The sequence below is a fragment of the Metopolophium dirhodum genome, chromosome 5 (assembly GCF_019925205.1).
Source record: "Metopolophium dirhodum isolate CAU chromosome 5, ASM1992520v1, whole genome shotgun sequence".
Taxonomy (NCBI): Eukaryota; Metazoa; Arthropoda; class Insecta; order Hemiptera; family Aphididae; genus Metopolophium; species Metopolophium dirhodum.
Window position 1 is genome coordinate 12671289 of NC_083564.1, and position 26100 is coordinate 12697388.

Below are 26100 nucleotides of genomic sequence, written 5' to 3' on the forward strand. Positions count from 1 at the left end.
GTGCAAGTATAAAACTATATACAACGGACAGTACATGTAGAGAAGAAACTTATAGGAACAGAGGATGTTTTGATTGATCCAACAAACTTTTTGCATGTTGGAAGGGATGATAAAAAAATTGATTTCATATTTAGATTTTGAAAAAAGCATTTGATTCGATCAGTAAATAAGAAAAATAGAAAAATAGAAAAATAGTCGCAAGTTGCATGGTTTATGTACAATAACATAAGCTTCAGCGGTGTATAATAATATTAATGTATACAATTTAATATGCATTGATGTACCTATATATTATTATATATTCTTATTTATGTATGTTATGTGTATGGAAATTATGCCACGGTGAAAATTCTGTGACATTTTATTAACCCATGCCACGATGGACGAAAACTAGGTAGGTACACCGTCGCGTATATTATATTATTATAATTTTAATATTATACTCCCTGCCTTACGCGGTTATCGTTTTCTCTTTTCTGGCGCGATTGAGACTATATTATATTCGTATATTATGCGCACGGTGTGTACCCATAGGTAAGTACGTATATAGTAAAGTTATAATAATATTAATAGTGCAGTGGCGCGATGTGACGGTTTATGAAAACGTACGCTGCGTATACACATAATATGTATATATTGTTGTTTATATAATATAGGCCGCGGCGGCGACGTTAAACGACGGGTATATTATAGGCGCATTCGGTTCGTGACAAACGTATAGATCTACCACGTATAGATAGAAACCACGAGCATATAATACAATATATACACACACACACACACACGTCCAGGCAGAGAGATAGAGAGAAAATGAGCTGCAGTGAGTGCATATTAAGTCGTATGTGTATATATAATAATATATATATATATATAGGTACCTACTTCACGATACGCGCGTATATAATATAATAATATATACGTCTGTTGAGAGATATTATTATCGTATATATAGGAATAGGAAGTATTATACGCGTATACCTACCTGTTGCAGCGTGTATAATATCTATAAAATATATATATTATGTATAGGTATATCGTATATTATATTGTACATAGTCGTGTGCGTTAAGACAAAACGTTTTTTTTTTTTCAAGCGGATGTGGTCTGTATATTATACCTATACGATTTCCACGAAGGAATATTATCGTTTAACCTTTATTATCATTTTTTTACGCCGACGCCGCCGCGAAAGAAGTACGCTAATTGCTTCCAGAGAGTCGCTCAGCATTATGAAATTTAATAATACGGTATAGTGTTATTATTAAACATATATATAGTAGGTGTTCTATTCTACGGAAGTATCGTCGGTGTTGCCGATGCACATACAGTACATTTTTTAAATACTGGGATTACGTTATTAAATATTGTGCTCATTTCGAACGCGCTGTATGTCGATGGTATACATTATTGCGGCGCGCAATATTATTACAATCTAAAGTATTGACTTTATGCCGTCCGATTTGTGACGACGTGATGATAATATTACTCTGAATAATCGATCGAATAAGACCACCGTACCCACCGCGACCTACTCGTGGGGTTCCGTTATCCCAGATTGGTTATTATATTATAGGACCCTTATTTTAAAGACGTTTTAACCCTCTCGGATCATTAACCACGTCCACCGTTATTAGTTTCATCCCGAAAATGTCACATGGTCACCTTACCCCAAAATCAAAAGATCATTTACGGTGCGGTGTAAGAGACTGTATATTATACTATATAGGTATATTATAATACGCATATCATACAGACTAAAAGTCTTTTTTTTAATAAAGCTGAGCGACGTACACCGTTCTGGATCACCCGACCACAGTGTATCTGGGCATGTAAAAAATATGGGCAAATAAATCGAAAATTCAATCACAGCGGTCACAGCATCCTCCTATTCAACAGTCTAACACGAATGCCTCTATACGTTATACCTAGGTATATACCTAGGTATGCGTGCATAGAAATGTTGGTTATGCCAATGTGCTGCCGCAGCGACACGTCATTACAACGCGAATACGCATTTAATAGCTACCTATTTACAATTTGCGCATGAAATTATAATAAAATTATCGCGTTTATTATTGACGTTCGAATAGATCGATAGATCGTATAATACACATAATACACACAATAAAATTAAACATGTATTGAATAATTTACGGGCGGGTGTGCTATTGTGTGCTCGAACAATATACATATATCTACACGGAACGCGATCCTTTTGATTTTAAAGGCGAACTGCTGCAGCTTTGTTCGTTTTACGGGGTCAGAATTTATTCGAACGAGTATGCCCTGATTTATTGCTAGTTATTCTGAACGGTTATGAAAATATACGATTGGATAAGTCATCAGTTTATACTATAATACGTCTATAATTCTATATTTGTATAGTTAGTAGGTTAGGTTAGGTATACACTATCTACTACATTCTCAATAATATCATAGAGTTATGAAATAATACCTATGTACCAATATAGGAAGCCAATAACGATCACGGACAACAAAAAAATCCTCACTCTATTCAGAATACAAAACATGCATTTTTCACATACCTATAGGTAGGTACCTAGGTATATTATTTATTATTCTAATATTAGGTATTTATTATATTAATATATACCACCAAAAAAATATAAGTTTGATATCATACATCTTTATAAGATTAATCTAACAAAAAATTATCATATTTTCGTACATATATAATAGTATAAACACGTTAAACAACGGTTATAACTAAATAAAAATTTTAAAAATCATTATTGTCTTGCACTCACTGTGTACAAACTCGCATATAAATAATTTATTGTTATTCAATGACGGGGAGCAGTTTTATGCGAGTGACGTGGCAAGTCAAATCAACATTTTATTATTGTTTTCAGTGTAAGTAAATTGTTTACCGAGCGTGAATATGTTTAATTATCCTCTTGCGTACAACGTACATGCATCATATAGTCTACACATATTTAATACAATAATCGCCAAAATATCGGGGCAACGGTTTACGTATAATAATAATGCGAGCGGTCGCGTTCGATTTCATTATGTTCGACGGATCCAAAAATTAATAATAATAATAATAACAATAACAATAATAATATTTTAATGAATAATATATAATATATATATATATACTAAAAATAGGCAGGCTCGGTTGTATTATACAATATAGGCGCATTTTAAGCCGCAGCACTCTTTTGTGCGAAACAAGTGTACATGCGAACCGGTTAATTTTTGTGTTAGACCGCGGTTTGTTTTTGTGTTAATATTTAACAAACACGCTTTTGTTCAGGCCAAATCGGCGGGACACGGTATTATACATTTTAATATACATCACGTAGTTAGAGACTTGGTCTAATTGAACGCGCTCCCATAATACCTAACTCGACGTACTTGAGCACCGCCACCGCGTGTACGTATACATACCTATTTTGTTACCGTACTCGAGATCTTTGCGGGTCCCACAGCGCCATGGATTTGGCGTCATCGACGTATACGATAGGGGTGTGGGAGCGGGGTGCGCTTAAGCCTCTGCGGGACCGTCGTAATGAGACGTAAACCATGTGTGTGCGTGTGTGCGTGTGTACGTGCGTGTAATGGCATTTCTCCGGGGGTCGGACACAACAACGAAAATAAATAAATAAATGCCGGAAGAGAAAAGGCGAAAAAATAACAATGGGAGGCCGGGGCGAGCAATATACGTGTAGTTCCCACGCCGCAACCGCGCGAACCGATCACCTGGAGTGCGCGCGGACGTCAACAAGTTGAAGTTCCTTCCGCGTTCTGTTTCCTATCGTACGCCACCGAGATTGGGGTGGAAAATGCTATTATTATTATGGTTTTCTATACAAAACGCCGCTGTACCGCACTGCAGTAAATGACGGTTTAGGAGGGGGGGTGGGTGAGAGGGGGAGTGGTGGCGATTTTCTTTAGGTATCCCACATAGGGGCTGTCAATGTGTGCGTATATAATAATATGCGGTATAGGTATTTATATTTACTTCGCGCAAGTTTCTCACACTATATACGCGTTATACACGTACATAACAATATGCGTCTATAGAATTCGAAAAAAATCATTAATATAAAAATAAAATATAAGCTGCATATGATGCGATAGAGAATTGGAAGGTTTTATACTTTTATACATAGGTACCTACCTACGTAATATTATACTGTGTGCGGCACACAGGGAGAACGCCACAATCGATTCCAATACGATCGTTGATTGCAGTGAATGATCGTCATGGCCACCCCTCACCCTTAATATATTTTAACACTCAAATATAGATACGCATTCAAGTGATTCGAGTTCTATGTAAAATATTAATGTTACATTTTATGTATACATAGCATTTTTTTCCTATAATAGTATTTACAATCTGCGCAGATAAGTACAATAAGAATAAATGTGTTAATTAATTAATTCATAGACAATTTTGTTAGATGAATTCATATTATATCCACCGATGACACTGCCGATTTTAAATTGATTTATTAGTCACATTTGTACTAATATCATTACGTTTTATTATTACGCATTGAAGATGTGTTTTCCAAATATTGACATTATTCTGAGATCTTTATAAAGTGTGTGATTTTAAATAAAGGGAGTAGCATTAGTTAATTTTAATTTAAGTTATTTCTCTTGACACATCCGCTATTACATAACGGAAGACCATAATAATTATTATTAACAATAATTATTATTCTAGTGTATGTATATTCATATTTTTATAGTACTTTAAACTGAAATCTGCATAAGCCATAAATTGTATAAGTTATGCCATTGATTATATATACTAGTATTTATAATAAATGGTTATACTTGGAAAATAGATTGTAAAACTGACGTGATACGTTAATATTTATTCAACATTAAAAAAAAAAAAAAATAAGAATAAATTGTATCCATAGATGTATGTAAAAAACTATATAGATAAACAAATGTAGTAAGTTATTAAATAGTAATCGATTTGATACGAAATGGTAAATGTGTGTGTTGATTTTATGCATACAATTTAAATAAGTATTAGAACTGAATCGTGAGAATCGTTTAGAAATACCTACAATCTGCATACTGTCCATGGTGTATACCTATACCTATACGATTAAACTGCTTATTAAATTGAGTGATTAAAACGTGTGTAAAAAAAAAAAAAAATTAACACATTTTGAATGTTTCTGACGTTTACGAGTGTACCTTATAATAATTACGTGTTAAACAGTACACACAATAATGTTGTACACGTTAAACAGTTAAGCTCGTTAATTGTTATATAGGTACCTACGCTTAAACTGTGGGTAGTGCAGTCTTATCAAAAATGTCAAAAGTTCATTTATTCATATACCTACATTAATAGTTATTAAATTAAAAACGAGTGTTACATAATATTTATTTTACATATTATTATTACTGCATACGCGCGTATATAATGTATATATATACCCGATAGAAAACAATATTATAATTGATGTGTCCCACATAGATAATATTATAAATGTATATTATTATTATTATTATTATTATTATTATTTGCAATTGGAGCGGGATTATTTTTTCGCAATCAATTTTTAATGTATTGCAAAGTACCTGCGACCTGCCGCGTTATTATTATTTTTATATTATCATTATATTATTGTACTTGTTTAAAATCTGGGGGTATATGGGTGACTATACTTACTATGTACCAAGACAAGTAACAACATTCTATACAATCGGAATATGAATAATAATATATTATACATATTACCCGTCGAATAATACGCGCGCTTATAATATAACAATCTACCGTATTTAATCTACTTTTATCGTAAATCAATCACACGCAAAACGTTTATGTGCATATACTACCTATCTCGTATTATAGGTTTCTGTCTGTAAATGTTTTTTTTTTTTTAAAACACATAGGTACCTCCATAATACGTATACGCATAATAATATAATGTACATCTAACTGCATAATAATCCCATTATAATTGTTATTAAATAGGTAGTGCAGCGCGTCGGTGGTGTGTATACATAGGTATAGTTATATAGTATATATATATATATATATCATTATATTCCGACTACGACGACGAAAGAGTTGCATTGGTTTCGCTTTGTCGTATACATACTAATAATAATCATCGCGATAATAATATTACTATGCATATATAACATTATGAATGTATATAGGTACGCGCGTTTATAAACATCGGTAATTTTTCACCGTGCACGTCGTGTAAGTAAGTCGCGGGTCGGGTGGTGTACATATTATAATATTATAATATCTTATCGGTAGGTTTTATCACTAATTAACGTCGGCGATAAATCCGAAAAGACACGGGTGAACATTTTTTTTTTCCCCAACCGTGTTCGTTCGTGTCAATAATATACCGACGTGATATAGGTAGTAGTACTCTCGTATATGGTTCATACATATTATATTATATAGCTGGTAGAGTAGTATATAATAATATAATATATAGTATAGGTAGCTTATTGCTGCAGTCCGTACGCGTCGGCCGCCGAAGGGTGACTATACGGTGCGCGCGTATAATAATAATAATAATAATAATATATACTATCACACGACACCTACGCGTATAATATATTAAAATAATAATATATAATACGCTGACCTCGAACTAAGTTCTCGGGGCGATTTATATGTATATTATATTATATGTACACGACGCGATTTTCCGTGTGCCTGGCTATATATATATATATATGCATATGCTTACACCGATCGATATACTTAACAACTTTACGCGTGTACGTGTTTGCAGGGCGTCACTATAACATTGTATAGAAAGTCAGTGGTGATCGGCGTCATATACCGCGGTAGATGGACCAGTAGGATTGTCGACCGCGACTGTCGTATAAGTCTTAACGCGTGTGACGACAAATCTACGTTTCCAGATTAGCTGCAGCGCTAGTTTTGCAACGACTCGCGCTTTTCGGGGCTGTCGCGTGATGTGTGCAGGCATCACTTAGACCACATATAGAGATTTATATTTTTATCAGTATATGCTGAATGATAAGCATACGCCTTGTTGTGGACCCATTATAATACCGTCCAATAATATACACTTTTTTGTTTGTTTTATTGATCCAAGTTACAACTTCAGCAACAAAGGCCATTACTTGCATTATATTATATTTTACATTCTGTAAACTTACATGATGCTATTTAAATTTGTACCTATTTATTTTCCTTACATTGTGTTTTTTATATTTGTATGATAAATCACGATTTTTTTTTTGTGTTTTATATATAAGGTTGATTAAAAAGGTTTGATCAGGTGATCACCAAGGATTTATATCCTGTGTTCGACCCGAGCTTGAGCGTATATTTTATAAAAAGTCTGAAATAATGTCCTTAACGGACAGATCAATTCCACAGGTTGATCATATATGGAGGAGTCCTAAATAGACTTTAAAGTAATAACAGAGACTTAAATATTTCATATAATTTTTTTATTTCTTAAACCAATCTTATAACATTCAATATTATTACTATCTATATGTAGAAACACTTTTAAATACGAGAAAATATCTTGAAGGCTGATACTCGTTCTGCTTATAACCGCATGACTATTTCGTTTTATATACCAAAATAAATCTCGAGAGTGATAATAATATATTATATAAAACATTACCTACTTGCAGTTATACCGCGTCAAGTGCCTCCCCGTGACGCACATCCGTGGGACATAATATAATAATATCGGTATATTAAATATATTATGCTGCATGCAGGCGCCACGCGAGAAAAACCACGATCCCCGCAGACAAATCTGGGGCCCTCGTCGCGTACTTAAACAACCCGTTGTGCAGTGTTAAGTGAATGTTTACACTTTTTAATTATAACCACGGTCGATTCGCACCTTCGTGCTCGACGGCCCGTGTTAAGTATAATGATATAATAACATAATATATCATTATCGACTCACTGAAACGGAGCCAACAAGCTGTAACTAATTTATAAATACTCGTAAAACCGTTTACGCTGGTAATGGGCATTTATATGTGTGTATATTGTATGCATATGTGTGTGTTTTGACTTGTGCAGTGGAATTGGATGGAGTGTTGATTTCTTTTTTTTTGTCATCAATATATATATTATTCTACATTAATAACAATAAACTAATGATTATATTAAAATACGCTTTAAATATTATACGCGAGAACTAATACTGTTATTGGATTACAAAATTCCAATTTTCAAAACCGACAGTATTATCTTTTAGCATTAAATCGCTACAACTTCATAAAATTGCTCACAAATATAATGTAGAACATTTTTACATGCTTGTTATTATGTGCATATAGCCGGACTAATGAATTTTCATTTTGAATATGTCAATAGGTAGGTACATATTATAAACATTATATATTTATATTATAATATTATATTCTCGAGTAACCCACTGTATTATTTTACCGTAAGTTCCCGCGAGTTTTACAAGCAATTCCGCAAATTATAAAAACACCACCCGGGTCAAGATCAAAATTCAAAGTAGAATATTAAAATTTGACCTAACCTAATCTAACCTACCGCTGTACGATCGTATCTCTTTGTCAGTTAGAACTTACAAGTTCATCAATACCTATAAATTATACACGCGATAATTTTTTTTTAGTAGAATCATATTTCTTATATTATTTGGTTTTATAAGTCGTCACACATTAGTCAAATAGACTTTAATAGATCACGGATCACCTTGTATATGCATATGATATAATATATATACACTTAAAAACACCATAGTAGTACCCAATATAAAATATTACTGCAAGTCGATATAATATAATATTTATGTAGGTATACGTCGAGAAAATTATACGAGTGAAATCCATTCAAATATATTATTGTATATAGTGCATTTATCTTATACATGTTTGACGTGTATCGTTAAAAGTATCGACTAAAATAATGGTGTTGAACATTATAATGTTGACGCATCACTTATAATCTGCATTTTAAGTATACTGGTCTGAGGTCTTAACTTTGTACTGTAACTGTACAACCGCTGCCACTATTTGGTTATTTATTTTTTTTTTGCAAGCGTCTCTATAACAGTATAACATTATTAGTTCGAGGTCTGTATTGACCATTAGTAGGTATACGTTTATTCCATTACGTCCTCCGTCTACACTATGAGAAAATAACAACTAGAATTAACAACATTTTAAGAAATCGATGACACGAGAATAAATTCGCTGTGTGAAATATCAAATATGTATGGCACTACGGACTGATGGCTGAACAATTATTTTATTTCAAAAATCAATGAAAAGTGACCAAGACCTCTTCAGCCACACGACTCGCTTATACCACCCTAACTATTTCCCATACCTACACATATATATACTTACTCGTCAAAAATTCGAGAATCCCCGCATTAAGTGTCGTGTTTGCAGTGATTGCGCAACGTGAGACAGTGATTGCAGTGAATGACGGTGTAATGCATATTATTGGTTATTTTTTACGTTTTCTAGAAATACGATATTACAATTTTGCGTTTTCGCACGAAATCCATCACCGGGCGATCTCGTCCGCGCGAAATTCACATGGGTATGCTGTAGTTATAAACAATATTATAATAATATACATGTGTGGCAGTACTTACACATTACATACCTACGTAGACCCGCTACGACGGTAGTATTTCAGCCAGTTATATGTATATATTTTACTAGGAAAAACTGCACGGTGGCAAATACAACGCGTGACGTACGCGATAATGTGTCTGGTTCGTCGCGATAAAACAGTAAAATTAAAAAAAAAAATCTGCATGCGTTTAATAACTGAAGAACGATGACTGATTAGTGGTACGACGAATTAAATTTGATAAATGTAACACTTGTACCTATGACCTATAACAGATCAACGACAGTGGTTTTTATAACGCGTACCTATATAAGGACGTGTGTTATATGTGGTATAATATTGGAGATATTACGGCGTGCCTGTAGGGAGGACCTTTAAGGGGAGGTGCATGTTCTACCATTACACATCAAGTTACTTGCGGGTGAACTATGTCTTACCTGGCTAATTTATTTTATTTTATCTTACATCCCACCCCTATTGTGTTTAATATACAGTATAGCTAATCAATGATAAATATAATATTATCATAGTGGGTAGGTTATTATTATTTTATTTTTTTCAAGAACTTAATTTCATACAATACGTTAGTAATAATGTGAACGCGTTGGCAGCCATGAGATCCAAAAAGGAAATCTCAATGGACTTTGCAATCCTAACCACCGCCACGACATTTTTTAGCAGTTTCCTTAAAAAATATTTTGAAAAAAAAATCTAAAATATGTTAAACAATCTTATTATACTCATTTCTAATTAGTAATTACCTAATCTTTATACTGAATAGTAAATATAAATAAAAACAAAGAAAAATAGACTTAAAAATAGATTTTTATTAAAATGTTAGCAAAAATTAAACATAATATAGTATATACAGATACATATGACATTTATATATACTATGGACGTATGGACCTTAGTATAAACAGGACTATGATATTAAAATATTAAATTACATTGGTTATCATTTATTATTATTATTATTATTATTAACAACTTATCACATTTTATCGCACCTTGAGTAATGATATTTATCAATTTTATAATACCTAATTATGATTTACGTGCGCACAAACTACAAAATATAATAAATACGTTTGTCTTGCACTGTAATATTTTTCCATTTCAATCTGTCCGAGGGCTCTATGCAAAGCCGTGGGGCAAGTGTCCTATGGCGACAAAACTTGTAACATTTCAAAGGATGGCAAATGTTTAAATATGTGTGTTTAATAGGGGCGTCAATGAAAGTTATAGCAGGGCACTCTATGACCAAAAATAAATGTCCCAATTGACCTTTACCCGAAAAGGGCCACCCCTGAACGTCACTGATACGTCGTGCACGACACATAGCTGATAGTTACGAGTACCTATACACACGCGTGTGCGATGACTTTTGCGACTATCCTTCCGCGCGACAACAATACACAGCAGAGGTGTGTGGTATAAAAAACGCGCATACCGTGGTCGCGAACCAACAGCGATCGGACACACGCGTGCAGCAGCAGTACCTTTATAATATATGATATACAGTTGGGTACAGTTTGTATAATAATATATTACAGTTTGTATATAATATCGTATCGGGCGATCTATCTATAATATTATAATCCTAGCGGGTGCGGTCGCATCGGAACAGTGTAATATATAATAATATATATATATATAATGGTATACGCAAGCTGTCGCGGTCGTGCTGCAGTAGGTAGGTATATACCGCATACCGTATACCTATACGTGTTGTTGTCCGCGCTAATTACGCGGCGGCGTCGCGCTTCCGAAAGGAGGCGGCCCGGCCGCGTGGGCGCGTCTCCGTCAGCGACTGTATAGTAGTTGTACTACAACGGTGCTGCTGCACGCGCTCGGCAATCAGTTATCGGAGGGTATGTATTTCGCGGCAGTATATATGGGTACATATCATATTATACATATAAATCGTATTATAAAATTATATATTATCGACTATATTATCGTGTGCACTGCACACGCACATTGCAGCACGGGTTGTGTATATATAAGTTCAACGTTTTCAGATTTTCCGCCGACGATAATATATTACTATACATATTATGATATAAGCATAATTTTATTCGTGGGCGTTCAACTAAAAGGCGCCGAGTGACTGTTTTAAAATATTGAAGAAATTAGTATTTGCAATTTTTCCACATTAACTGCATCGCGATGACACAATTGACTTCAAAATAAATAAATATAATGTCCGTAATAAATACATATTTTATATCCCACTGTTTTCTAAACAATTTATGTTATGCTCACCGGTAAATAGGCAGTTTGCAATCTCTTAGTCATACACTGGAACGTTTAAATTTATTAGTGTAGCTCATTACTTGAAACTATTTGTGTAATTTTATTTTACTCATTCGTAATATAATTTTAACAATAAAATGTGTTGTATATTTTTCACTTATTTCTATGTATATATACAATATGATATTATAGTTCAATTACTTTCAAAATTTGTATTGTATATAACTTCTAATTAATTAGATAGTCAGTTAAAAAATAAAAAGTGTATTGGACGTATTGTCTATTATGTTATATGGATAAACACTGCAGAATTTACATGAAAATAGGTACTATATACTGTACTAAATGCAACAAAAACTGTAAGGACCAAATGCAAGACATTCAAATATTCTACATTGGACTAAACATTTAATTTTAATAGCCAATAATTCAACCAAATTAAACCATTCATTTTTAAACTATGTACCTACTTATCGGCTTATCCTAAAATTTTTTTTTACCAATTTTTTTCAATTTTACTATTTCGCTATTGGAAACAATCAACAAAATTAAAATTAATTAAATCTAGTATATTTAATTATGTTGTTACGTAAGCATAGACTATAACATAGAGACTAAATACGAAATAAATAATATGAACACTGTAATAATCTTCAATAGATGAATAATTTCAATCTGGACGTTAATTTTTTTTATACTTAGTGGTTATATCACCGAGACTATCACAAACATGAAACAATTACCTAAATATTTACATTATATATTATATAGTATTAAGTACACATTTTAATCACAAAATCATTACATTTATATTATTAAGCCAAAATAAAACAGGCATGTGTGGCCTCGTTAATCAAGGACTGATGAATTTTTTTTAGAATATTTTATTGTTTTTCAGAGGGGACATGTCCTACAGTGGGCACCCATATACGATAATTATTATTATTTAATTAATATTTTGGTCGAGGTTACTATTTTTTAACATAATATTATAGTATATTACACATTACATAATATATATTGTTGGGTATCTTGTATTATAGCTGTTGTACCTAACCTATCTATATTTTGTATATTTGGCAGGTATATCGACGAACCAAACCGCTAGAAATGTCCGTCGTCCGACGAATAATAATTTCCGTTTTCAGGCGTTATCTCCGACCGGTTTGCGGCGGGTTCAGGACGCAAATAATTTGTTTACGGGATATTTTTCACCCGCGATCCATACGTTTGGTTGAGAAAAAAATCGTACGAAAAAAACATGTTTTTCCTCGTTGCTGCTGCAGGTATTGCAGGAGGGCGGGGGATCTGTGCAAAGAATATAATAATAATATATAAACCGTTGCCACGAAACAACCCGTATACCTATTTATTTTATACTAATCCACACGAACTTAGTTGGTACTTCTATAAAGTATAATCTACATTATAGCGGTACGCGAATCACTATTATTATTATTATTATTATTACTATTATTATTACTATTATTATTATTATTATTATTATTATTATTATTATTTTGGTTATTATAATATGTATCGCGGATCCGCATAATAATATAAATACACGCCGGCGGTGTCCAATTCGTAACGCGCGCGTGAAATATATATTATGTGTTTGATTTATTAACCGATACTGCAGTACCTATAAATATACGCACATATTGTATTATTATAGGTATACTTCGCGGTAACGGGTAGCCGCGTATCGCTTACCAGCAGTTACCGCATTATTCGTGCGCGCGGTGTTACCGCGCTATACCTACACAACACACATTATACCATATCCTTCGTATAATTATATAAACGCGCCCAAATATGGTGACCAGAGAAGGTCTAGATCTTGACCACGGCTAAATGGTTGTGTTACCGTGTTTGGTGGACACCAGGCATCGTTATATCAGCTGTCAGTCGCGGATTCAACAGTTAAATGTGAAAATTAATTCTAATTATACGTGCAAAACATTGGCACAGGAATCGATTCTGATTTGACCTTATTACAATATAATATAGTTATGTTTGGCGGAAAAAATATTTCTCCAGCCCCACGCGGAAAGTTTTAAAAGCGTGCAAATTAGATACGAAAGTAGACGTACAAATGCATGTTAATTGCATGCTAAATAATTGCATAAAAAAAATGTCATATTATAAATGTGGGGGGAGAGGCTTTAAATAATACAATTAGTAATCATGATGTACATAATATTATATATTATTATACTGCGTACACCGCGTTTAATATCGTTACGTGGGTACTTATATATAGGTAGTATGTGCACCATGCACTCGTACCTATAACATATTATATTATATACCTTACGTGTGTCTGTCGGTGACCGGACTGCACGCAAAGCCCAAGAGAGTTGGACGGCATAATTTTTTTGAAAAAAAGTATAATATACTCTTCATACGTATAGTTATTTTACATAATATGTATATAGAATATAGATTATATATTACAATTTTATAATGAAAAATGCCATCGATCCGAGCGGGCAGTGTACATAATATTATGTTATAATATATTATATTACTTACCTATACTAGTTACTAGTAATAGCCAATAGGTATACTATATTATATTATTAGATATTATTGAATAAGCCCGTAAAGCTGCGACAGGGTCGTTTACTACGACAAAGCACAGCCATAATATACTATCGTCATTAGATTGTGTATTTAGGGTGGGGGATGTTTCAACCCCCAACATAATTTTTTCATTATTAAAAAAAATAAATCGATACAAATACGATCATATTATATAGACTGACAAAAGTATTGATGATAAACAAAAATATTATAACGAAAAACGAAATTTATTTATTGTCTTAATAATTCTATATATATAAAATAAAAAATGTAACTCTCCTCCCATACCAAAAAAAAAAGGATTCAACTACGCCCTTGTCGTCATTGAATATGTTTTAACCAAATAGTGTACCTACGAAAATAACAGAGAATTTCAACAACTATAGATTTCCATCGTTTTTTTATCTCATATATTCAAAACAAATCTACATATAACCAATTAAAAATGTACACAATAAAAAGCTATAATAAAATTTTTTTTTATTGAGTTTGAGCCTGGCAACTTAGGCCATTAGCTGTTTTGTTTGTAGGTTGTTAGAAAGGGGAGGAGAACGGTTTAAAAGACGTTTTGTATGTGTGGCAAGGATACGTACGTCGCTAAAAATCCCGGGTGGTCACCCATCCGGGAACTAGCAACGCCGGCCGTTACGTACACTCGGTGCATTTCCGCAGTTGAGTGCACGCACTGCGCCACACCAAACCACTAATAAAATAAGATACACATGAAATAATAATCGCGATGATTACTATATATATAACTATGTACATACTTACATATACGAATCGAAAAATATTTCAATTTAGGTGTTTGGCAGATAGTATAATAGTATAGGTAGGTTCTACATTTAACAGGTTCCGAGGAGATTAAAGGGCGTTAGCCCCTCCCCTCCTAGAAGAAGTTGAATTGTTTTTGAAAAAGATTTATTGGAAAATATTAAGTACATAATAATAACACTATAAATTATATTAAATTTATTCTTTTACCATAATATTATAGTATTTACGTAACCTCGCATAACCTTTTTTACTATAAGTTAGTTCACCGATCGTATACCTTAATGGCTTAATGCGTATACCTTCATAGTTCACACTTCACATTATATAATAATATATATTATGATATTTTCTCTCGGTTTTCGAGTAATAATCATTATAAAAATAACGTTACATTTATAATTCTTAACGATATGTTTATACGCGTGAAACAATATTTATTCCAGATAACAATCAGCGGATTTTAATTTATTGAAAATTATTTTGTCCTATCAAAATATTATATACGTCTAAATGACCATTACGTCATTACGACGGTGGGTCAAACAACCAATAATAATAAATAGCATCGCATGCACAAAATGAATCATTTACTCGTACACAAAATACACGCACGTTTAATTTAAATGCATAATTAGAGCAGACCGCAACTTTCTCGAAATGCAAATCATTTGCATAAAATGAACACGTCAATGTAGTTAATAATTTTTCTGTCAATAATTCTCTACGGCTCTAAAATAAAATGTGTTGAGAAAAAATTCAAGGCCAATATTATAAAATGTATAACCAATTAATAATATAATATACCTATGCATAATACATAAACACATTATATACACATAAATAAATGTGTGTTATATAATTACCGAGTAAGTAGTTATACGCCCGTATATATATATATATTATATAAAAAACAATAATTATTTCCGTTAATTTATTTTAAAGTTCAAATTATTCAAAATCGATCGAATTTCGGCACTTGTTATTTTTTTTTTTGCTTCAAACTCGTGCCCGCGGTGTGTTTTTTTAATGTAGGTAAATTGTTTGTGCACGGGACATATTATTTTGCGAGATAATATTATTCTCAATGATGATACCGATGACGACGACTACGAAGATTATGATAATGATGTTTATAATGATGATAATGATGATGATAGGGGTGCGTGTTGGCGAAGGGGCACAACAGTAAACCAGTTTTACGTATATTATTCTATTCACGAAAATTGTTATTACAACGAATTTCGTTTAAATAAGACGTATTATACTGTAATATAATATTATATTATGTAGGTATGTGTAAATTTGATATTAAAAACGCATTTTCGGATGGTGTATGACTATAATATTATATAATATCCCTAATTCATAACTACGATAGCTGTGTGATATTAGTAGCCAGTTGTCGGTATACGAACTTTATCGGATTTTCGTGACAAAAACGCCGACACGTGTACACGTGTTCACGTACTTTCGGAAAAACAATATTTGTATTATTGTTATAATTATCATAATTGATTATAATATGAAATGATCGAAGATTTGACAACACGCGATGATAACTGCACCACGCGCGAGCTCGTTTCAGACATCCAGACGTCCGATTAGACTCATTTTAGATACTCATTAATGTTTATACGGCTGTTTAAAATCCATAGGCCCGCACAAATTTTAATGTTGTCAGTTATCACAAATTGTTCTAACATTCATTGAAACGAATATCATAATTCATAATATACGTGTTACGTACAGTATAATATTATGTATATAACTAGTAAGGTATAAGTATCAGGTTATATCGAGTTATTACCTACCCGTATTGTAATATGCTTCGTAAACAATTTATAACTTCTAAGTTATAACCTCTTGTCACTGACCATATTATATAGGTACCTATATTATACACAGCTCATCGTCTTTATATCGCTATCACGTGTACCTATAATATGATGTTTCATCTTGAAGTAGATACACGACGCAAACGTCTGTATAATATGCAATACCTACGTATATTATAGGCTATGTATCGTCAAATCGTATTTTAAACTCTTATGTATAAGTAAGTACTTTTTAATTCTTATTAGAAACATTTTACTTTCTATTTCCTCCTATACATAATACTCCAGCTGCTTCCTTGTGGTACACCGAAACGTTCGTTCTAAAATTCCAAACAATATAGTACGGATAACATACGATATTATTATTGTAATTACTTTAACGTTGAGTATAATTATTGTATATACGTTTAAATAAAACAAAAAAATCTGTACTAAGACAGTCGACTGTATTATAGACTGAATAGTCGTGTGTCATACGAGAATATCACACGAATATATTATTAATTGACTTCTATTACACACCATCGTGTATGTGTATAATATTATGCTGTATGTTTGGCAAATGCCGAGCAAACAAGCGTTTCAATTCTTAAATCGTCTTTTAATTACTTATAATTGTTCCACAATTTAACACGCGAATGAAATAATATATAGACGGGAGTCATGCACAGACGCACAGTATATTATTATTATATTATATTATTATTGTGTGTGTGTGTGTGTGTGTGTGTGTGTGTGTGTGTAGCTTCGTCTATAATAATATTATAATGTATATTATATTGTAGGTGTTGTCGTGATTTATAGTATCTTACACATGCACGATCAAGCGAGCGAGCGCGCGCGCGCAATATATGTATATATTGTGCATAATATTATATATTATTTTACTGTTTTATCAAAACATATCAGTAAATCACGTAACAACGATACACATACGTCCGTGTGTTCCGTCGGGTGATGTATTATATTATGTACGTACTATGTATAGTCGGTCGGTGCGAGTTCTTATAAACTTTACTTATTTTATATCAACACAATATATTATTATAAATAATAGTAATAATAATAATAATAATCGTCCCGAAAGCAGAATTACTATACGGTAGGTATTGTAAAAAATATACTATAATATTATTATGTACCCACAAAATAGTTAATCGTCCGACGGAAAAAAAAATATAGATTATACTTTAACACACTGAGCATCGTACAGGACTGTTTGGGAGGCGTTCAGTTATTATATTACATTTATATACGTAGCTCAACATAATGAAGCATGAGATGTTTAAACGTTTAATTCCGGGCGAGCCCGAATGCGAGGGCGGGATTGGCCAAGAAAGCCGTTCGATTAGAGCTCATTTAAAACACGTATTGTTTCGAAAACATAATCAAACACGTGTTCGTTTATCGTCTTTACGTTTACGAAAGGATGTTTTTTGGTTTCACCCCGGAGTGGCGAGGCCCGTGAACTATAATTTATAGTTCGTATAATATGCACACATCCAAAAGAATTTTTCTGATCTCGCCAGCTCTTGTTTTCAAAAAAAAAACTTTGAAACGATGCTAAACATAGGACAAATATAACCTAACTTAACAGGCGGAATTTTAAGTCGTGTCGTTTGTGCAGTGTTTTTTAATCAAAATTAATGATCATATTACTAATATCTGCATTATTATACTATGTATAATATGTGCTTTAAAACGTGTGAATAATTAATTTTATCCATTTTCTGCCCAGTATTCACAAAAATAAAATATTAATGTTTAGTACCTAATATTATGTGTGCAACTATATTAATATTATATTGTCGTGAATCGCGCCAATCGCCGCATTGCGTTGCAGCTTGCGGTGACAATTTCATAACAACTATAATAATAATAATAATAATGTCCTCCGCAGATAATCTGAACACCATCTACGTGATCGTACATGTACGATTAATTCGTCGAAGGTTTTAATATTCGTGTACACCTATATTATCTTTAAAAGCGCAAGAAATATAATATACGTGTATACAATGCAATCATAGTGCACGATCTCGTGTCACCCGTTAAAAAAAAAATATAATATATAATAATAACAATAATAATGATAATATTATAATAATAATTGTAATAACACAGTTGTGTCTCGGCTTAACAATGCGCGCGCCGCCGCCGCCGCCGTCCCGACAATTAGCTGTCGTCCTACACTTACTAGTCCAAAAACTAGCTGTGTGTATCGCCCTCGGGGGCGGATAAACGTCGTCGATTATAACTTTCGATATTTCCATTATAACATATTATACATTTATACATATATTTATTTTACATTTCGTTTTTTTTTCTTTTCCTTTGCTCTTCAAGCATATTATAATATATACATAGGTGGTACTCTTAGACCGGATTTGGATTAATCTTATGTAAACATTCGACAAACTACCGATTTGAGCTGTCCTTCAACGTGTATAGATTATAATATACACACATATTATAAGTGTGTGTGTGTGTGTGTGTGTGTGTATTTTTTTACGCAGGCATAATATAATGTGATCATTTAGTGAGAATCAAACAACTGCCCACGCAACACTCGGCGCGGCGGCGGCGGAGACCCGAGTGCTGACTCGGAAGGCGAGGCACGACTCCAACGCGATCGAAATGGTTTATTTTATTTTATTTTAATTCGCCGGTCTCTTTAAAAAAAATATCTACATGTCTCCTATATATTATTATGTAGTGTAATAATATATATTATAATATACAACATACCCGTTTTTGCATCCGTAGCTTGAAATATGTGTTATGCGATTTGCCATGTGCACTACGCCGACAATTTTCCGTATCTATATCTAATATTCTTACTACGCAAAACATCGGTCGATTATTTTCATGTATAGACAATTGCTACCAACAATAATTAATATAATAATATTGTGTTTCGTTGAAAATCTCACAACCGTTGTAATAATAATTGTACACTTGTTGTTATGCGCGCGTTACAGAATATTAAAAATATTAAATTTTATAGAATATGTACTCCGAAGTAATGATGACGATCTATGTGTAATATGATCATGCGGAGGTCCGTTGGTGGTATGTTTTCATAATGATAATATTAATCTTTTTTTCGAACACTCGCATTTTTACGCGTATCGCGGGCTCTAACTTCCAAGTATTCGTGGCACATGGTGAATTGCAGTGGTTCCCGTAAAACCTAACCCCCACGATTTTTATACCATGTAATTCGGCATCTCCCGTTTGCGGCACATTGTAATAATGAATAATATTATATTATATCATACAATAGTTGTATACGAGACAATGCGTTACAGGGGTACACCTCGTGTTTAAAAAAAAGGGATATGTAGTGCAACTGGTTAGGGGTAAAATATCGATGAAATCGTTTAAAATACATACAGGGTGATTCGCCTAGCAGGCTCACCCCCCTTTTTATTCTTTGATAAGTTATTCAACATTTGATTTTTGTAATTTCCAAATATACTTAATGACCATATTTTCAAATTCTTGAGATTTTTCTACTACTTGGGGAGTGTTCTGTGGAGAAAAATGACTCTATTTTTCAAATGGGAACCCTCATTGTCTACTTTAAATTATTTAGTGAATCATTTTTATGAAAATGTTGACGTATCACAGTTAAAACTCGAATGAATAGCTTGTAAGTTATTTAACTTTCATAAGGATAATAGCTCCATGACAATGGGTTTGGAAGATATATAGTAGAGGTTAAGGTAATTTGAAAATTGTATTAATTCATATTAATCTACACATTTTTTATTTATAAAAATGTTCCAAGTATAACAAATATATTAAGTCCAATATTACATCATTGTAAAACCATTTTTAAGGGCTTTTTCTATCCTTAATACATTTTAATAATTGAAAAACTACTCATTAGGATTTTGGAATTTGATGTGTCAAAATTGTCAGAAAAATTATCCTCTAGATAATTTACAGTAGAAAAGAGGGATTCTCTCATTGGAAAACAGAGGTTTGTACTGCCTACTCCTCAAGTAGTACAAAAAATCTCGAGAATTTGAAACTGACGTCTTTGTATCATATACAATTAAAAATTCCAAAAATCAGAATTTCAATAGATTCATTATTAAATGGAAAAATAGGAGCAAGTATGCTTGGTGAATCAAACTGTATAATATATGGTCATTCATAATAATATTAATTCATATACTCGTAGATAGATGACTACGTTTCAGCGTTGTATGATGTAGGGTATTGTAAGACATTGTTTGAACGTGCAACGCAATGCATACTAAAAACAAATACAAATATTTTTAGCGAATTGCGTGCAACAATGCAAATAATATATAATATGTACTGCAACTATAATATTATACGGACATTACTGTCATATTACTGCACATATTATTATTATGTATTTTTAATTACGTACCTACCTAATCGTACTTATCTCGGTTTTATATAAAGTTGCATATTATTATACTTATTAAATTATGCACATACTTACTTATGTTAAAATATTATTATAGATTATAATATACCTACTACGAGCATTCTCGATTTAATAATAAACCCTCCGGTTTCGTCGTAAATCGTATACGCGTAAGCATAAATTTATAATACACTTTTCTCGTTAAATTTCATGTCACATATAAATTTTACATCAATGACACCGGTACAGTGTATATACTGTATATACCTGCAGTATAGCACATTATATAAATATATAGGTAATTTAGACTTCACGCGTTTAGCTCACGGTTCTCGACTATACAACTAATATTATAATGTAATAAGAGTGTCCCGTTAATTTTAAGTGCGACGGGGTGTATGGTATCCGGCCAAAGCAATCTGCAGGAGGGACGAGAGAATAATACGTTGCGTATAATGTAATTATTATTTTTCGTCGGAAAATTCGAAAAATCGACGAAAAACGATAATGTACTATTACAAGACGTTCGCATATTATTATAATAATAATAACACATTAATACGAAACGTTTGTCGAATGTTCTCTTCCTCTTGGTCTGTTGTGGCAGGGGGGGTGAGGTTCATCGATCGCCCCATCCGACCCCCGCTGAGATAAGAGTATTATAGATCCCGCCGTTTTAAATCGGTAAATCTTCGTGGGAGACGTAAAACGGAGCTTAGCAAAACGGAACTCGATGGCTGTATTTCGATTTTAATATATATTGTATGGATACGTGTTTGGGTTGTGTTATTTATTATTATTATTATTATTATCATTAGACAGACCGTAAACCATCTCGACGTGGAATCGGCCGACCGATGCTTGCAATTTTTTTAAATTTAACATTCTTGGGTGGTATTCGTATTCGGATTCCTTTAAAATTTAAAATAATAATTATCACTTCTTTATATTAGCTCCGACAATTTTTTTCATTTATGACATTCCATCGATCAATACTAAACACAAAAAAAAATATTAGATATATAAGATATATTAATATAATATTATAATTTATAAGATAATATATTAGTTTACAGCTCTACACTGAGGCTATATTGTTTGATTTCGATACGTTATACAATTTTTAGTATGTCATTAAATTAGATAAATAAACAAAAACGTAAATTATTTATTATTTCGAATATTTCAGAAATTACCGAAAAATCGGATTACTTGTTCCGAGTATACTGTTGAAATTGTTCATGAGTATTGTGAATACTCTGAAAATATTTTACCCTCGAGTATCATTGTCAGATATTTATCGTGGGCCGCTGAAGGAGAGGGAGAGTATCAGCACGACCGACGTAGACGAAATCGTTATTATAGGTATTATTATTATTATTATTATTATTATTAATTAATTAAACTTCTCTGGAAATTCCTCTAAACGCCGCCGCGTAGTCCCGCGAAACCGACAGCAGCAGTGTTCGCAGGGGTTTATTTTCTCAAAGTTATAATAATTAATATCATTCATACTTAATAATATTATACTTTCGAGTAGACTCGAATTTCGTAGTATTTTTCCCGACCATTGCATTCCGTTGAAATATCAAATTATTATTCTTCTTACTTTAATGATATTCTAATTATGTTTTCGTTGATTAGTCGATTACAGGTACTATAAATAGCGTAACTATATGTATAATATAATAATTGTTATAATGCGATTATAAGGATATACGAAGAACTACGCGTAAAACGATTATATTATTTTAATGTTGTACCTATAATACAATCCGATTAGCAAGTGGACCGCACGAAAAATGAAAACGGTTATACCTGCGATAATTTACAATAATTATTAGAATCACGATTGTACACGCGTCGATACTGCAGCACTGGCGTCATTGCCCCTGACTTAAAGAATGGGTTGAAAACTGAACTAATGCTGGTTTTCGTAGACTATTATAATATTATTGTAACAAAACGTAATATTATTTACCTTTCAGTTCAAACGAAAGTATTGTTAAACACTATTATAAGCAATTTAATGAATTAGTGCAATAATTGTACGTCAAACAATAATCAAGCACCAAGCCAACGATAATGGTGGTCGGTGGATAATTTTGTTGAACGCGAGTTCAGAGTTGGACAATATTATGGTCTTTCAGTTTCAGTTTCAACTACATAATATAGTGATTACTTATAAGTTATTACTTTATTAGCTTTAGAGTTCTAATAATTCTAAATACAAATTTTTCAAGTTCAAAGTCATAACAATTTTGTTTGGATTTAATAATAATTATTAAGAACAATTATTGTTCAGTCTGTGTTCTTTGAAGTCAAAGAATTTCAATACTGCGTGAAAAACGAAAATAAATAATATTTAATTGCAGCACTATAATAGTAATTTCATATTATACTATTATAAATATTATAATACATACAAATATTAAATCGTTCTAGACTTCTAATGTTTAATCAGTAATTAAATGCGTTTGGATCACACGCATATTTTCTAGATATGTACCTAAAACATTTCGAAAAACAATAGTCATAGTTAATTAAATGTATAACGTATGCCAACAGTGCAGTGTTTATGTAACGCAATATAGTATTATAACGATCTCACTTGTACATTTCATCGGTGATCGTTTCAATTTTTTTCAATCGAAATTCTTGCAGGTAGGTTACTTATTTAAATTCTTCCAAATTCAATACTAATCAGGCAAATGTATGATTATTTTACCAAAAAATCAGTTATTCGTACAACGACATCGACATCGTTGTTGTGCAACGCAACACATAAATACTCTTATACACGAAAATGTTCAAACCAGTCCGGTATATTTATTATTACTTTATTTATTTGTATGTAAATTTGTCGGACAGCCGAAAACGTTTATGGCGTTTATGTGCGGCGAAGGATAACGGATAGGTTTTATAATAATAATTTAACGGTGAAAAAACCCGATAGATTCCCGTAAAGAGAGATTTCGTCAGATAATCTGATTCAACGAATCTAATTAATATTTAACTTTGTGACAAAAAAAAAAAAACCAATACCGCTTAAGTAGCACAATACGCGCTACGACATATTTCGGGGACGAACTTACGAGGGTAAACTGGTCAACAGTATAATTTAATAATATTATCTACTATAGGATATTCGATTATTCGATTATTATATCAATGCTATCGTCTGCATAATGTTTATTTTATGTTGTGTTTAATGTATTATGTGTGTTAATTAGTATGATATGATACGACAATGCGTAGTCAAGTATTGTTATTCGTATATGAGTACAAAAAATAATGACCTCGTGCATCAGCTGGTATATTATAATAAAGACCAGTGATCATCAATTAATGTTTTTGGAGAGTTTATGAAGTTTCTGGGCCCCCATCAAAATGTAATGTACTTTGTACTATATGGTTATCCAAAGAAAGTAAATTAAAATTAATGAAAAGAAAACCGATTTTAATTCATTATTAAAACAAATAGTAAATTGTCTGCCTGCAGGCCGGATAAAGTTCGTTCGCGGGCCGCCATTTGGTGACTTTTTGTATACACCATAATAGTAGTGATCTATTGCCTACACTTACAGAGGTGTCAACTGATTAAACAAGTAATATGATTAATATTAAATGTACAAACACGTCAGTAGAAGATGATTTCATTAAGTTAACATCAACCAAACAATACACTCGGTGACGGTTAGCCAAGACTTTAGACCTACACTATAAACATTACACAAATCGCAGTAGAGATAGTGTTAATATATTTTTATCGGACTATATAATAGTGACTATAAAATGTCATAATGACTAGAGACTAGTCACTATATATATAGTGACTACACTCCCAATTGTTTTCGTATATTTATCATACATTTACATATTTATGTATAACCACTTTAACATCTTTAGGTACAGTATATTTATCACACGTATTTTGGACCATCGGTCTTGCTTTTAATTTTATTTAATTTAATCAATTATTTATCTATATGTATGAATTGGGGTAGTATTACCGAACGCATGTGTAGGGCATAACAATTTTCCTTGACACGTTTCGTTTTGCAAATATTTTCATTATTTAAATATTTTTCTGATATATAACCTAATTGATTCTCTAGTCGGTCGATTCAAGTATAACTCAACTCTCAAGCACTCGTATTTTTTTTTTTACGTTCGTCAATAGAGTTCATATTTTTTTTAACCAACCAATAAACTCGATATCAAATATATCTAAAAATTATATTTAATTCGTGTACAGAAAATTACACTTTATTATAAGAATACCGCAGCTATATTTTTATTAGATTAATAATATTGTCTCGTCCTAGTCCTTGAGCAGTTGAGTCGGTGGTTATAGGGTAGTGTACGGCGGTTGTTTATTGCGAAATGTTTATGTATTTTTTTATACCAGCAATCTATATGTATATAATATTATATAGGTAATAGGTTATATCCTTATAGGTATATAACGTGAGTCGGTCGACCGTCATAATTCATAAGATAATAATACAGATCTCGCGTAGTCCGCGAGTATAAAACAACAATATCTAAAAAACGAATGTATGTATATAGGTTCAATAATATACGATCGCATTTAGTTCATATATTTACATATAGACAGATAATAATATTATTAA